Source organism: Balaenoptera acutorostrata, chromosome 18, assembly GCF_949987535.1.
Source record: "Balaenoptera acutorostrata chromosome 18, mBalAcu1.1, whole genome shotgun sequence".
Classification (NCBI taxonomy): Eukaryota; Metazoa; Chordata; class Mammalia; order Artiodactyla; family Balaenopteridae; genus Balaenoptera; species Balaenoptera acutorostrata.
This window is the reverse complement of record NC_080081.1, coordinates 78,977,690-78,995,127: the sequence shown is the minus strand read 5'-3', so window position 1 is coordinate 78,995,127 and position 17,438 is coordinate 78,977,690. Positions and strand designations below refer to the sequence as shown.

The 17,438-nt window shown below is 44.2% G+C and overlaps 1 long non-coding RNA gene across 1 annotated transcript; it reads left to right on the top strand.

Moving 5' to 3' along the window:
* Positions 1-339: 339 nt before the first annotated feature.
* Positions 340-15,713, top strand: LOC103002480 (uncharacterized). The gene is made up of 5 exons (XR_449484.2): positions 340-507; positions 1,361-1,421; positions 5,290-5,427; positions 12,762-12,904; positions 15,630-15,713. It is a non-coding gene; the product is annotated as an uncharacterized LOC103002480 (long non-coding RNA).
* Positions 15,714-17,438: the final 1,725 nt, after the last annotated feature.

Below are 17,438 nucleotides of genomic sequence, written 5' to 3'. Positions count from 1 at the left end.
TGGTGGAGACACTATTCAACCCACTACACGGGTTCTGTGTTCTTTGCAGGCTGTAGTGTGTCTGATCATCCTTATAGTTCCAGAATTAGCAGTGTCTGGCACTTGAAGGAAGGAAGGAAGGAAGGAAGGGGGAAAGAAAGGGAGGGAGGGAGGGGATGTTCTCAATCACTAACTCTGTCAATTGGGACCAGTTTAAACCTCAAAGTTGAGATGAATACATGAAATAATGCCCACTTCATTGGAGCATGATTTAAGATTGAGCCTTGAATTTTGATCCTCCTGTTTCTCCACATAACTGTTTCCCATTAATCTCATTGACTGTCTCCAAATCAGCTTGAGGACACCGTCCGGTCCACCCACGGAGATGGAAGTTTGCCATTTGTGGTTGAGTTTATTCTATTCCAGTAGGATTCTCATCACATCCTTTCTTCTAGTTCTTCTCATAAGAGAAGATCCTCCTCGACCACCCATATTTCTATATATTCAGAGTGCAGCTGTGTGGCCTTGGTAAGTCACTTAACCTTTCTGTGCCTCTGTTTCTTTACTTGTAAAACGGTACAAATAAGGGTACCTAAAACATAGGATTGCTATAAGCATTAAATAAGTTATCATTTATAAAGTGTTTAAAGCTGTGCCTGGTACAGAGTAAATGCTGCATATGTGTTTGCTAAATAAATTGTACTTCATGTCGCTGAATAAAAGTCAATGAAGTTTTTCTGTAAATGAATTATGACACAGCCATCAAGTGCCCAAAAGGCTCTGGGTGTTTCTCATCGTTTTCTTTGAGACGTAGCAACTGAGAGCTGGTTTCATCGATGTAGTTACTAAATGCAGCAACACGAAGGAAAATTTTCTGAGAAGCATTTTCCTGGCTGAGCTTAAAGGTCTGCTCCTCAAACACTTCTGTTTTGGAGATACGACATTTTACAGCATGAATGGAAAAAACTGCCTGGAAGCTAGAGTGTTTTTTTTCTTTTTTACATAACGCCCACTATTTGTACCTTACATTTCATGGTTTACAGAATGTTTGTTTTCAATAGTAATAGGGTTGCAAAAAGCCTGCCTGATGTGCAGCCTAATCTGGGAATCACAGAACCTGAGAAAGTTGGCGGTCTGTTGATGTCCTTTCTTGGCTTCTGCTTTGCACACTTACTTGAAGGGCTGTCAAAGTTGGCACAGCTTAAATGTCATTTTTTAAATAACTGAGCATCTAAAGGCAGGCTGAGGTTGTGTGTGTGTGTGCACGTGTGTGCACGTATGTGAGCACGTGTCAAAAAATGAAAGAGTTTAGCAAATATCTTCATTTGATTGAACATGCAAATTAACTCAGACTTCACTTAAAATAAGTCACTTTTCTCAGCCTCCTGTAGGACTGTTTCAATTGAGTTCAATCAAGGTGACACAAGCTGGGACCCTGCCAGGTAAGAATGACATCACACGAGGAATGTTCTTTGGCTGTAGCCCCGCCTCTCCTACATCCTTACCCACCCCCACCCCCTTTTGTCCTTTGCTAGAGCCTGAAATCTGTTCTTATTCCTCTTGGGAGGTCCATTTACATTGAAGGCACATCTGGCTTAATTAGGCTGACAGCTGCTCCAGGTACATTGGACGGGGTCCAGGCATCACACGCATTGCCATGAACTTGGCAGTTTAACCTTTCATAAGCTCATCTTCAGGCTGCAAATGAACTCAAGAGATGTGCTTTTATTATTTGTTACTACATGTTCATTTTCTACCTTGCTACCAAAACTGTCATCGGAGAGACCACACTACAAGGCCAAGGGCAGTTCCCTCGTGCCAACTGGCGAACAGCAAGGACCCAACTACCCAAACCTGTGAAATCTGGGCGGAAAAGCATAATAATAAGTGGTCCAGGACAGTTCTGGGGAAGAGGCTGAGAAAACAATTCCCCTTTCAAGGCCCATGGCTTGCGTTTGCTTACACAGAACCTTTAGGCAGTAAAAAAGTGACTAGTTATTGCCGCTTTGGCCCCAGCCAGCAGCGAAGGTGGTCTTCGGATGCCCCACGTGCAGCGATGTTTCTCATCCGCACTCCTGTTCCGCCAGCAACAGGGTGACCAAAAGGTTGGCACATTCGGATGGGATGGGTCGGGCTGTTGCAAAGCCACGCACCCTGTGTTTTAAACTGCCTGCATTAAATGCCTTTGCAGTTGCTTTCATCAGTGTGCACATAGCTTTATTCCAGGAGAGCTCCATGCAGAAAAGCTGGGAATAACAACTGCTTTAGCTACCTCCACCCCAGCCCGAGCCCAGATTCATAAAAGCAAAGGCAATTCCAGAAGGCCCTTCCAAGGAAAGATGGTTTGCCTTTTCCCCACCGTACGCACTCAGAGAAGGCGAGCGTTTTATTTAACACATTGCTGTTTGCCTTCCTGGAGGTTCAGCTAATAGAATATCTGGTTCTCTGGGGGGTTTCCTTTTCCCAAGGAGCCACGCTGTTGGCCTTCCAGGGGACGAAGGGAATCTTTCGAAACGGAAGGTCCTTCAGTTTGCCAGGAGCACCGTCTTCCTTGAGCGGACGTTTTCTATCATTATAGTTAACTCGTCTTTTTCTCCCTTACAATTCACCTTTACTCTGATTGGTCCCCGGAGATGCACGATGCACCAAGTTTCTCACACCACGCCTCCTCCGGGAATTTCACGTTGAAATGCATTTTGTCTTACAAAATAGGCCCAACCGTACATTTTTCACATGCATGCTTTTGTGAACTTGACTTCATCTTTAGATTTTTTTTTTTAATGCCTCATTTTCCCGAGGGCGCTTTTTGCGAAACTGATAAAATTCCTAACCTGTAGCATGTAACGGGCGAGTCCCATCTCAAGTGTGGATTCCTGGGATTCTCCCGAAACTTAAGACTTGGTGAAGGGAAAGGAGACCGTCAGGAACGGACGATGTCCCTTAACACCGGGAAGCGAGGCTCAGCACGCGGCGCGGGGACCCGCTTCCGTCTGGGGGGCCTCCGCACGTCTTCCCACGCCGGAGGAGAGAGGCTTCCCGCACCCCCAGGAACTCGCATCAGCGAGCGACCTTCTCCGCCGGGGCAGGGCCAGCCAGCCCCGGGAGCCCTCCACCCTGACCCTGACCCTGACCGGTCCAGCGGCGCACCTGCCGGCCTGCGGGCAGGGGCCCGTGCATCTCAGCAGCGGGATGCGGTTTGAAAATAAGAGCCAACGGTGCGTGTGAAGAGGGGTGCAGGCTCAGTGTGGGCTCCCCCGAGGGTTCCCGGGGCCTGGCAGTGCTTCGGAGGCTGGGGCGGCTGCCCGAGGTCAAGCCGGAATGGGTGCCAGGATAGATTTTCCTTTCCGGACGGAAGAGGGCACCCGAAGGCCACTAGAGGCTCAGCTGTCTCCCTCTTTGGCCCAAAATCCACGGCTGCGGCTCCCAGCTGGCCAGCCCCACGCTCCACCCCCCTCGTGCCGGGGAATGACCAGCCTTGGCCCCCAAAGCCAGCCCGCCACGGGAGAAAGTGCTAGGACGTCGAGGATGCCGGTATAATCCCAAAGACCAAATATTCAGGTTGCTCATTTAAGTACATAGCATATATAAATAATATTTCTTAGAGATGCTTAGCTACAATTAAAAAAAAATTTTTTTTTTTTTTTTTTACAAAACTATGTTACCTATAACGTTGCTCACAGTGTACAGTAGGAGTAAAACAATAAAGGAACAAAATGAGAAAAAGTTTTATCACACTATTTTTCTTGCCCCACCAGCCAACTAAACGAACGGGAGCGATATTAGATATAAACAGTGCACCAGCAATTGGCTCTCATGGATGCTTTGATTCATTTCCTAAAACAGACAAAGAATAAAATTCGCAATTGGGCAAACAAAAAATCAACTTTCAATTTGATGGCAATAAAATCTGTGCTTCTTGATCAAACGCTATCAGAATAACTGATCTGTTTCTTTACTTTTTCAAATCTGTGTACAAGTCAGGTCAAATGTCTGTTTTAGTTTATATCAATATTAATAACCATACAATAAAATTTTATGATGTAATCACACACCACGCCATGAATGTTAGTCATAGACCGTGCACCATGCACTTCTGTCCACTGTAAAGCACTCGGCACAGCGGCTGGCTTGTTTATAATAACCCCTCTTGACAACTGTAGTGCTGCCTTTTCCCTCCGTATTAATTAATACATGTGACAGAGGATAACGCCATCTCTGGGACAACAAAAACCTTTCGTTCCCCTGAGCCTCTGGGCATCCACTTGGCTGTCTTTGTAGATGCTTTTTCCTCGCTGATTAAATGAGATAAATTCAGGCCACTTTCTGAGTTCCAGTGAACCGGGAGGGGTAATCCAGCACCTGTTGGAGGCTTGTGAAGCTGGTGACAAGCCGCTCACACGTCCCCGGCTACTCTGTCCTCCCGACCCGGGAGCCGACCAGAGTCTCTAAAGCCAACCTCACCTCATGCAAAGCCGCTCCTGCTGGGTTTCAGAACCACATCTTCATTTTTCAGATTTTTCAAAAAGGCTTTGATGGTCAGAGCTAACAAGTAAGTACAAAGCATGTAATATAAGTCTGAAAAACATGTTGATAGTAAAAAGAAGTTGGCTATTTGACTTACTTTAGCTCAAACATCCAGCTATTTGGAAATATCTGTTTTTGACTGAATTTCTCCTCTCATCCAGGTGTTTGGCATTTTGCAGACAAGGATTAAGTGCCCATATTAGCATATAACGTGTCATATCCCTGGAAATTTGGGCAAACTAAAAGAAATTGGCTTCTTTCTTAGCATAGTCAAAATAAACTTTTCTCATTTCGTTTATAAGGTCACATCCCAAAGGGGAGGTGGGTTCCATGAAATAGTCGTTTTCATCCAGTTGTTACTTGTTTCACTCCGGGTAAGGACTTGCAGCGAATACGACACGTGAGCTGAGCGGCCGGGGCCCGCGGAGCTGCGAGGCCCCTCAGGACGCTGCGCGCGTCACCTCCACGCGGCCTCCGCCGGCCGCCCCCAGCTGGTCCCTGGGGAAGCGCCTCCCAAAGTGTACAGACGATGCAGATGGGCTCTCAGCCTCGGAAGTTTCCCTCGTTAGGGCTGAGGGCGTGAGAGGGTAGAGCCTGGACCCCTGGCCACGCGCGGGGCCACAGGGGGGGCTGCAGCACGCCCCGCATACTCCCGGGGGGCTGGCCGGTGCCCGGGCGGGAAGAGTTTGCTCCGGGATGGAGGCTCCCAGCGAGGAGCCGAAAAGCAAACCCGCTGTGGACCAAAGCACAGCATTCGCTTGCCCTCTCCTTGCTTCTGTTTTCTAGAAATTTACGGACGTGGGAGACTCTGGGCCAACCCGCTGCAGGTCCAGGCTGGCAGCTGCTTCGGTAAATTCCTCCAGTGAGGTGGATCAGATCCTGGTACGGACGATGACACCAGGGTGGAAGAGAAGTTACTGTCAGGTACGCACAGAGACAGCAGGACGCTTGTAAGCAAAGAAAAAATCCTGCAGCCAGCAGTTTCTGCCCTGTCTCTTCCCAAAGCCCATGGCAGTGTGGGTGCTGCGGCTGATTCCTGGGGAAGACAGAGAGCACCTAAGTCCTTTCCACGAGATCACAATACTGGGGGTGAACGCGGGCAAGGCCAGCTCTCCGTGCCCTGCGGGTATGAAGTAAACCCTGGTCTCCAGGTGTGGGAAGCCATCTTCCTATCGAGGTTTAAATCGGTATTTTCCCTGTCACGCTTTTCTGAGGTCAAGAGTTCGTACAGCTTTTGTCGTCACCGTACCCTGTGTGCGTCGCATCCAACAGAAAGAGCTCTGGCTAGATGTTTAAATAACCAGGATTTCTTGTAAAGATCATATCCAAATTTCACCAGCTATGGGATTTGGGGAAAATCACTCAACTTTCTGAGTATTTCTTTCAGCTTTCTATAGTGAAATCACAATAACACCCACAATTCAGAGTTGCTAGAAGGAGCACATGAGGACACAGATCTTCGGAGCTTTGCAAACTCTCAAGTATAGGACACGAGGCCGGGGGGTGTGCGCCTCTGCCTTGTGGGCCACAGGAAAGCATGCGGCGCAGGCCTGCGGCGTGGGCAGCCTTCGGAGGCCGTGTGCCACAAGGTGGAGGAACTTGATTTGCATTTGGCAAAAATGTCCTTCAGATCAGCAGGTAGAGAACTGAATCTAAGGGGCGGGGAGGCCTTTAAGAGGCTACTAAGGTGTTTTACACAAAAGGTAGAGAGGCAGTTGAACTAGGGCGGTCCTGATGGTGAGATGGGCGTGGTCAGAAGCAGCCTGTTTAAGACACTTGCAGCTCCGAGAGTCAAGTGCGTTTTCACAGTGTGAATGGTGTGAACTTGGGAAGACAGAGTGAGAAACAAGTTTGGGAGTAAAACACAAACGAACAAAAACCAAGAATCAGTTTGTGACCTGCGCGCACCTGGAAGGGAATGTGAGCTGGTGGGACTGAGTCTGCAGACCACGGGTGACGGCAGGGCTGAGACGCGAGTTCCACTTGTCAGTAGAATTGAAAGTGATGGTTCCTGGGAGCACTCAAGCTTCGGGGGCAGGGGTAGATGGCCAAAAAGGGAAGATGGCCAGAGACTGAGCGCCAGGGTCCCCCAGCATCCCGAGGGCAGGAGCCAGCACCGCGGGGACTGGGTCAGACGCGGCCGTCTCTGGAGGTCCTCCTGACTCCATCAGTTCCTGGCACGGGGTCTGGCTGGGATTCCGTGCAGGGCTGTGCATTTACCCGGGTGCCAGCCGCTCACACTAGGCGGTGGACCCGTGAGGGCAGGGGCCGCGTCCTGGTCATGGCTCTGGATCCTGGATCTGCCCCAGGAAGATGGCAGACTTTGAAACTGATGTTTGTTGAGCAAAGCAAGACCTGAAAATCTGCTTGAATACCCTAAGATTTTATCCCATTTCGTAAGTAACTTGTGTTAGGAGAAGCTTCAATTGCACAATAGGTGGGGTATGTGTAAATGCTACTCTATCCATAATACCTGGCCCTTGCTGTATCTGAGGTGTGATGTTTTGCCCAGAAAATGGATATAAAAACTATACAGCACGGAAACCATAAACAAGACCAAAAGACAACCCTCAGAATGGGAGAAAATATTTGCAAATGAAGCAACTGACAAAGGATTAATCTCCAACATCTGCAAGCAGCTCATGCAGCTCAATATCAAAAAAACAAACAACCCAATCCAAAAATGGGCAGAAGACCTAAATAGACATTTCTCCAAAGAAGATATACAGATGGCCTACAGACACATGAAAGAATGCTCAACATCATTAATCATTAGAGAAATGCAAATCAAAACTAGAATGAGATATCATCTCACACCAGTCAGAATGGCCATCATCAAAAAATCTAGAAACAATAAATGCTGGAGAGGGTGTGGAGAAAGGGGAACCCTCTGGCACTGTTGGTGGGAATGTAAATTGATACAGCCACTATGGAGAACAGTATGGAGGTTCCTTAAAAAACTACAAATAGAACTACCATACGACCCAGCAATCCCACTACTGGGCATATACCCTGAGAAAACCATAGGTCAAAAAGAGTCATGTACCAAAATGTTCATTGCAGCTCTATTTACAATAGCCAGGACATGGAAGCAACCTAAGCGTCCATCGACAGATGAATGGATAAAGAACATGTGGCACATATATACAATGGAATATTACTCAGCCATAAAAAGAAATGAAATGGAGGTATTTGTAATGAGGTGGATGGACCTAGAGACTGTCATACAGAGTGAAGTAAGTCAGAAAGAGAAAAACAAATACCGTATGCTAATGCATATATATGGAATCTAAAAAAAAAAAAAAAAAAGGCCATGAAGAACCTAGTGGCAAGATGGGAATAAAGACACAGACCTACTAGAGAATGGACTTGAGGATATGGGGAGGGGGTGGGGTGAGATGTGACAAAGTGAGAGAGTGGCATGGACATATATACACTACCAAATGTAAAATAGATAACTAGTGGGAAGCAGCCGCATAGCACAGGGAGATCAGCTCGGTGCTTTGTGACCACCTAGAGGGGTGGGATGGGGAGGGTGGGAGGGAGGGAGATGCAAGAGGGAAGAGAAATGGGAACATATTGTATATGTATAACTGATTCACTTTGTTATAAAGCAGAAGCTAACACACCATTGTAAGGCAATTATACTTCAATAAAGATGTTTAAAAAAAATAATAATAAAATAAAAGGAGCTCTAAAGGAAAAAACAAAAAACAAAAAAACTATACAGCACGGAGACAAAAAAAGAGAAAAATCTCTCTCTCTTCCTCTCTCCTCTGTCCTTTGACTTTTTGAGAGCTGTGGCTGAAAAGAAATCCTCTAAGGTGAAAACTACTAATTCCAATATTTCACATTTGGGGTCATTTTCCTTTATTTTTAAAAACATTGCTGTAGCCTCCCCTCCACTCCCCACTCCCAGCCATATTTCTAACCTGCCGCAAGGCCAGCAACACCTAATGCAAAGTGTGCGTGTCAGAGGGTGGCCATGCATATTCATCACCGCCCCTTGGACCACCCTGGTGATTTATCTCTTGCATCTCGCATCTCCTTATTGGGTTTATAAGTTATGTGATCTTTCATTTTCTGTGTCAATTTCCTGTTCTCATTTTGCAAATTCAGTGCCACGCATCCACTTCTATTAATTTGGCACCTGGAACTGAGATTTACTGTGTGGTCTGACATCTCTAGTTCAATCAAAATAAAATATCAGACCCGTAGCTCTCTCTCCATTGCCCCAAATTGTGTTGTTGTTCTTTGTACCAAGCTGAGTCATCTCCTTAAAGCATAGGCCTCAGTTTCCTTGATCAGTAAAGTGGGGATCATACCTGCAGTGTTTCCTTCTCATAAAGACGTGATAAAATTCCTAAAGTAAAAATAATTTTCATTGGCTTTTGTGCCTCAGGAAATTATTTTCCTTATAAAACACGGGGTCACCTGAGTGATAGGGAAACCCTGTTCATCCACAGACAATGTCTGCAACAAAGACCTGGCTGGAAGTTCCAGCAGTGGCCAACCAAGCCTCATTGACCATATCTCCAAGTGTAGGTGACACCTATGGAAACAGTTATGTCTGTTAAATCTGAAGAGGGTTAGGTGCCTATGAATTAGAATAGCGTCTGCAGTTACACCAGGGAGGATGCAATTGCCAGGGTGATCCAACCTCACCCTTCAGGATGGAGGCCGAATAACAGCTGGGTTTGAGAAGAAAGGTCTACTCGCATGATCAAATTTCATCAATGATCAGGGGCAAGATGAGTCATACACCTGCTGAAGCTCCCCGGCCGGACCTTCGCTGCAATCACACATCGACTCTAGAGGACCAGGTCCTCCCGGTCACTTAGGCAAACTCTGTGACTTACAAGGAAACGTCCAGACTCGCAATGCAGGGATCCACGAAAGCCTCAGTATCCACGAGGGGCTCCAAGAGAAGCCAGTGCAAATGTAAACCAGGCCACAAGGCTAGGAAAATGCCCGGAGGAACCACCGCCAGCGGGACACCAAGTCTGCACGAGGCTGTCCTGCTACCGGGTTTTAAAAGTAGTTGGTTTTCTACATCTTTGACTCTATTTCTGTTTTGTAAATAGGTTCACTTGTACCATTTTTGTAGATTCCACATATAAGCGATATATGATATTTGTCTTTCTCTGTCTAACTTATTTCACTCAGTATGACAATCTCTAGGTCCATCCACTGAGGGGGAAAGCGGGGGGAGGGATAAATTGGGAGATTGGGATTGACATATACACACTACTATATATAAAACAGACAACTAATAAGAACCTACTGCTTAGCACCGGGAACTGTATTCAATACTCTGTAATGACCTATATGGCAACAGAATTTTAAAAAGAGTGGATATTATGTATACGTGTAACTGATTCACTTTGCCGCACAGCAGAAACTAACACAACACTGTAAATCAACTACACTCCAATAAAAATTAATTTTAAAAAAAGTAGTTGGACATTTTTTAACACAGTAGCTCTCTCTCCCTTTACACTTTCTTCTCTTCCACTCTTCAATCTGTAGTGGGAAAGAATCTGTATTTGGTAATTTAAGCTCTCATCTTAAGAAAAGTTTTAAGTAGCTGTGAGTAAACGTTGTGAGCGGGAAACCTGAACCCGGAGTCGGTGTAACCGTCCAAGTCCCCGACACATGGGGAAAGTCAGCAGCACCAGAAATAAACACAGCCGCGCATACATCAGCAGAGAATGTGGATGGAAACTTCACTGTGGGTATCACTGGGAACAGGGAGAAAACAAGCAGATGGTAATACTGGAGGGAAAAGGGGAAATATAAAAAGAAAACATAAAAAGAGGAACTATTGAACTGTTTTGCACAGGATAGGAGAAATTTTGAATTGTTTTCTACTTAGCAAGGTAAGAGTTAAGATAAGAATTACGATAAAAATAAATAACACATTCGTGAAGAGGATTCTATAAAGGCGTAAAAGAACTTTAGGCTTAAAAATGGCGTTCAGGCAATTCTAGAAAGTACATATATATTTGCCTAACATTAGTGATAAAACTGGATATATCAAATTCTAACTTGCGTTCGAAGAGATATAAAACAGCCTGCAGACATGTTTAGTTGAAACAAATCTAGTAAATCACAAACAAAATGCAAAGCAAAATTCAAAACTACGATTTTTCAAAACATTATTTGAGTTTTTTCACTCATGAATAGCCATCATCACGGTTATTTATCAACATCTCATATTCCATTGTTAGAAATGTTATTGGTAACTGAAAGTATGTGTTATCTAAACAGGTATGTGTTGCAGAAGCACCGAGATGGGCTTTGCTTTGGTTCATGTCTGAATCATTTTGGCAGCAGGTGCCGTGTGTGCAGCCGGGTCTGAGCAGATGCTGGGTGCTGAGGGCACAGCCCTAACAGCACGTGGCCCAGCCCCCCGTCAAGGGGTTTGGGCTGGTCAGTCGTTCAACTACTCTGTTCACATAAAGATCTTCAGATGTACGCCAAGACACATCTTTCACATGAAACTCGATAAATGCTTCAGCTTCAAATGTTAAGCAATCCCACCCATTCGTCCTCAAGCACCATTTCCTCTGAGTCCTCCCTCCCCGACCTTCTAAGTTGGTGAGCCCTGGTCTTTCCCGTTTCTAAAGTCCTCCCTGTGCTGTCCCTAGAGACGCACTCAACAGTCTGTTCTGTCCGTCCTGCCCGCTCTCAGTCTGCTACTGTCCTGTGCGTCACACATCACCAAGCCCCAAAGGGTTCAGGAAGTGCCTCGTGAATGAAGGTTTACGGGACCCGAGCAACAAATAAACAAATGACGTGATAATTAAACTGAGCTGTCCCAGGGCAATCATGAGATCTGGACAAAATAAATAAGCCGGGCTTCCCTGGTGGCGCAGTGGTTGAGAGTCTGCCTGCCAATGCAGGGGACACGGGTTCGAGCCCTGGTCTGGGAAGATCCCACATGCCGCGGAGCAATTGGGCCCGTGAGCCACAATTACTGAGCCTGCGCGTCTGGAGCCTGTGCTCCGCAACAAGAGAGGCCGCGATAGTGAGAGGCCCGCGCACCGCGATGAAGAGTGGCCCCCACTCGCCACAACTGGAGAAAGCCCTCGCACAGAAACGAAGACCCAACACAGCCATAAATAAATAAATAAATAAATAAATGAATGAATGAATGAATAAATAAATAAATAAAGCCGATTTACCTGTGCCCTATTTTCGTTTTTATTTCCCTAGAAATGAAACACTCTTCACTTGGATTAAAAATTCATTTTCAGTCCGAAATGACATGTCGAAATTTCTCAGCTTCTCTGGATTACTGGATAATCCAGGGGTCTTTCATTCCTCAGATTAATTTATTCTTCTGCCCTCTTTGAATAAAATGAAGTGTACAACTTGAATCATGGAAACTACTATTTTAAAAATTGTTTACGGGGGATAAGGGGGGAAGGGATAAATTGGGAGATTGGGATTGACATATACACACTACTACTACTATATATAAAGTAGATAACTAATAAGTTCCCTCTATAGCACAGGGAACTCTACTCAATACTCTGTAATGGCCTATATGGCCATACGGGAAAAGAATCTAAAAAAAAAAAAAGAGTGGATATATGTATATGTATAACTGATTCACTTTGCTGTACACCTGAAACTAACTCAACATTGTAAATCAACTATACTCCAATAAAAATTTTAAAAAAGAAAGAAATAAAAAACTTATTTGGGATAAAAAAACGTTGTTTACAACCTATATAATTAGACAGGTAAATATGGTCTAAGCACGATACATATATTTTAAATGTGTAATAGTGCTACCACAACCATTGATGAAAGATAACTTTGTTCTGGTTTATATGAACAAGTTTATACATTTTGAATACTTCTTGCAGGTTGTATTATGAAAATATTTTCTCTCTTAAAGAAGGGATTAGTTGTCAGAAATCCGATATGTTCAGCAAGAGAAGGAATCTTGGTTTTCTGATGGAGGTGGATTTTCTGTTCAAGATCAGTCATAACTTGTTCCTATAAAAACACACAAGGAAGGGATAAGGCACATTCTTCCCTAATATTGCAGGGAAGCAAGTTCAGAATTTAAAGATGAATTACCTCATTGTTCTACTAATATACGGTAATTAACTGCGCCTCTCGGTTTAAATTACTAATTGGGGGATTCCTATCAGGGATTGGAGCTACTTCTCCTCTCAAGAATGTTCAGTTCTAAACCAGTTGTTAGACACTGTCTCATTAAGTTACTACTTCATTCGTTACAGCTGCTCCTTCTTCATCTCTTTCTTCAGAAGAATCCCATCCAGCAGAGGCGGTTTCCATGTTTCACAATTACTCCTCCTCCAAGGAAGACCAAAGAAGCTGACGGTAGCGCAATCCCATGACTGCTCATCTTGGAAGTGATGAGGTACAGTCAATAAAACATAGACGTATGCAGGATTAATGGAACAGGTTGCATTTCAGAAGTAGAAAACCCTTGCAATACCAATTATAAATTATTTCTTAAAGCTAACTGTATTAAAAAAAAATCTTTCTGATTTCTCTTAAAGTCACTTTAAATGGATCCATTCTTCTGGTTGTTTGTCTTAGTTAACCTTACATTAAGCTTTATCTCTAGTTTAGGGGTTTATTTTTCAAAAAGTCACTCTATTTGCAAATAAGAGAAAGTTCTGCAGAAAAATAAAACTAAAACACAAAATCTTCTTTTCCCTCAATCAGAATTTAACAATGAGTTCACTGGTCCATGACACTAAAATGTATTTCTCTGTTAGCAGTTGACACAACGAATTCAAGCAGGATATTAAGCTGAACAGCAAGGGCTTGTGAGAAAATCAGGAAAAGTCTTCAGAAATCCATCGCCAGAGGCTCCACACTGGTGAAGGGGGACTCGTGCTGGAGGGAGGGTGGGTGTCTCCCCTTGGGGGAGGTCGGAGGTGCGTTAGATTTTGAGAAGTCTTGGTCTTAGACAACCATGCTTTTTCCCACAAAGCTGTCAAATATGTCTTACCCTTAAAGAACCATCAAGAAGGTGTGAGAGATAATGGAAGCCAGACAAAGGACAGTCCTGTCCTTAATTGCTTGTTTGTGGAGGCCCAGGCCTCCAGTGGTGGAGAATTCTCACCAACCTCGCCTTATAGTATGATGAAAACAAACACAAGTTAAGATGTGGGTTCACAGCTGCGAACCAGGCCACAGGGGCTGAATGCGATGAGGAAACAGTGCCCCTCAGGGTCTGCAGAGCCCCCTCGGGCCTGTTAGCTTCTGAGTCTCCTGGATGTGCTGAGGTTCAGGCAGAGCAAAGATAAGGTTTCCGTGTCCCCTTAGCACCTGGGCCAATTTAGCAGCAGTGCCCCTCACGCTGGGGGACTTCCTATCCTTCTAGACTTTTCCTCCAAAGTAGTTTCTTCTCAAGAGCGTCCCAGGTCAGAGAATTTATGGTACATTATCGGGTGGTGAAAAGGGCCCCCTCTGCCCTGTGTTCTGAGCTGTGGTGCAGAGCAGCCTCTTTGGGCTCGTGAGGACCTGTGTGTCTGTGAGAAATCCGGAACCAAAGAGCCGTAGAACAACAGCGACAGCCAGGACAAAACACGCCGCCTCGCTTTGACCCAGGAAATGGAAAGCATTCTACGTGCCGCCAAATTCAGTCACATTCAGGCTCGGGCCATGGTGAAGATGTTTTTCTCCTGTTCATCTATAGAAGGCACTAAATGTGCATAAACACCCACATAGGAAAATAATGTTTTAATAATGGAACTTAATTTCTATGTCCCGGCATGCCCCAATCCCACCAGGGGCAGGAAGTTCCTTCCCATCACTTCCAGGGAAGCCCTTCACCTGAGGGCCAGGCAGTGCTGGACGGGCGGCTGGGCCATCCAGTCATGTTTGCCTCTGCAGGGACGGCTGGTGCCCTGCAGCAAAACCTCCCAGGTCCCAGCTGGGCCTCCTCCTTCAAGGCCCCTGCAGGTCTCCGGGCCGCTTCTCAGGCACCTCTGACCCCACGCTGGTGCAAGGCGCCACAGAAGCACTGACGGGTTTCGATACACCCTCTGCAGCTTCCAGGAGCTCTCCAAGGCAGCCCCAGCATCTCGAGCGGCAGTCGTCACCCGGTGCTCCGGCTCCTGGACCCGGGGCCCTGCGCTGGTGTTGGCTGATGCCCCTCACCCTCTGAATTTTCAGATTTCCTAGAAACTAGATGTTTGTGCCAACCCACCAGCGAGCTGTACAACGTTCACCCTCTCCTCTTCAGAATACCTCAACAGCCAGTGGGTGTTCTAATAATTCTAAGGAAAATATTTAACCCCTCCGGGCAGAGAAAGCCAACCTACACCTCGACGGCTCCAGACTCTGACTATTCCAGAAGCTTTATGCTCCAAGTCCCTTAAGGACTAGACTTCTTTTTTTAATTAAAATTTTTGTTTTGAGATAAATGTAGATTCACATGCAGTTGTAAGCGATCCCAGGTATTGAATACCTTGTACACAGTTTCCCCCAATGGTAACATCTGGCAAAACTACAGTACAATAATACAACCAGGATGTGATGCAGTCCACATACAGAACATTCTATCACCCCAAGGAACCCCCCCCATTTTATCCTCTGGCAGCCACTAATAATTTGTACTTCTCTATAATTTTGTCATTTCAAGAGCATTATATAAATGAAATCATATGGAAACATTATATATAACATATACAGAATGTTACATATTGCATATATAATATGTATATGTACTATATAGCATATGTGCAATTTAGTACATTAAAGTACATATATACGATATGCTATATGCTATATAGTACATATATATTATATGAAAATGTTTGTGATTGCTTTTTTCCCCCTCAATATAGTTCTCTGGAGATTTAACCAGGTCATTGCAGGCATCAGTGGTTTCCTCCTATTTGATGCTGAGTATGAGTCTGTGGTATAGATGCCCCACATCCACTGAAGGGCATCTGGGTTGCTTCCAGGTTTGGGCTATTATGAATCAAACTGCTATAAATATTCGTGTATAGGTCTTTGTGTGAACGTAAGTCTTCATTGCTCTGGGATAAACGCCCCGGAGAGCAAATGCTAGTAGATATGGTAGTTACACGCTCAGCTTTTTAAGAAACTACCGAAGTGTTTTCCAGATTCCCACCAGCAGTGCCTGAGGGACCCAGTTTCTCTGCACCCTCATCAGCATTTGGTGATGTCACTATTTTATTCTAGCCATATCAATAGGTGAGTAGAAATAGCTCTTCACGGCTTTAATTTGCATTTCCCTAATAGCTAATATTGTTGGACATCTTTTCGTGTATTTATTTGTATTTATCTGTAAATCCCTTTCATGGAAATGCCTGTTAATATCTTTTAACTATTTTCTAATTGGATTGTTTGTTTGTATACTGTTCTGTTCTGAGATTTCTTTATATGTTATATAGACACTTGTCATTTATCAAATATTTAGCTTGCAAAATTTTTCTACCAGTGTATAGCTTGTCTTTTTATCCTCTTAATGAGTGTTTTGCAAAGCAAAACTTCTTAAATTTGACGAAGTCCAATTTATCAGTTTTTCTTTTTATGGGTTGTGCTTTTCATGGCAAGTCTAAGAATTCTTTGCCCAACCATACGTTCCAAGATTTTCTCCTGTTTTTCTCTAAAAGCCTTAAATAGAATGACAGATTTTGACTTAAGTTTTGTTTAAGCTGTGAAGTTTAGGTCACTATTTTTTCTGTTTTTTTGTCCTATGGATGTCCAGTAGCTCCAGCTCCATCTGATGAAAATCTGTCTTTTGCTTTTCGTAGAAGTGACCCGCCCCTCCTCTTCCTCCTTTTGTCTTATTTACAATTATCTTGGATAGTCCTTAATTTTTCATATGAACTAAGGCTCAGTGGTCAAATCTCATTTAAAACTGCCCTTTAGGAATCTGACTGGAACTTCACTGAATCTGTATATTAAATTGAGTACAATCGACATCTTTAAAATATTTACTTTTCCCATTTAGCAAAATGAAATATATCTCCACTTATTCTGGGTTCCTATGTCGCATAACTTTTCATAGTTTTTTCTACAGAGGTCTAAACAATTTTTGCTAAATGTATTCCCAGATACCATATAGTTTTTGTTGACAATTAAAAGTATATCTCTTGGGCTTCCCTGGTGGCGCAGTGGTTGAGAATCTGCCTGCCAATGCAGGGGACACGGGTTCGAGCCCCGGTCTGGGAAGATCCCACATGCCGCGGAGCAACTGGGCCCGTGAGCCACAATTACTGAGCCTGCGCGTCTGGAGCCTGTGCTCCGCAACAAGAGAGGCCGCGATAGTGAGAGGCCCGCGCACCGCGATGAAGAGTGGTCCCCACTCGCCGCAACTGGAGAAAGCCCTCGCACAGAAACGAAGACTCAACACAGTCATAAATAAATAAATAAAAGAACGTGAATTTCTTTAAAAAAAAAAAAAAAAGTATATCTCTTATTCTACTGTATTATTTTTATTGTTCTTATAAAAACTCTCTACTACTTTCAAATACCAAATATTTTGAATCTCCCTTTCCAATTCAAATATTTTAGCTTTGGTTAAAACCTCTAGAGCAATATTAAATAGTAGGGATAATCCCTAACTTGAATAAGAATACATCTAAATATGGGGATATATGTATATATATAACTGATTCACTTTGTTATAAAGCAGAAACTAACACACCATTGTAAAGCAATTATACTCCAATAAAGATGTTAAAAAGAAAAAGAATACATCTAAAGTTTTACCATGAAATGCTACTTTTAACAGATATGTTTTTAAAGTTAAAAAAAAAAAACCTCCTATCTAGTTTGCTAAGAGCTATTGTCATGAATGTGCACTGAATTTTTGATGGCTTCTTCTGCATTTAATGTGCCAAACACAATGTTGTCTCTTTCCTTTACCTTACTAATATGAGCAAGTGCAATGATAAAGAATAATA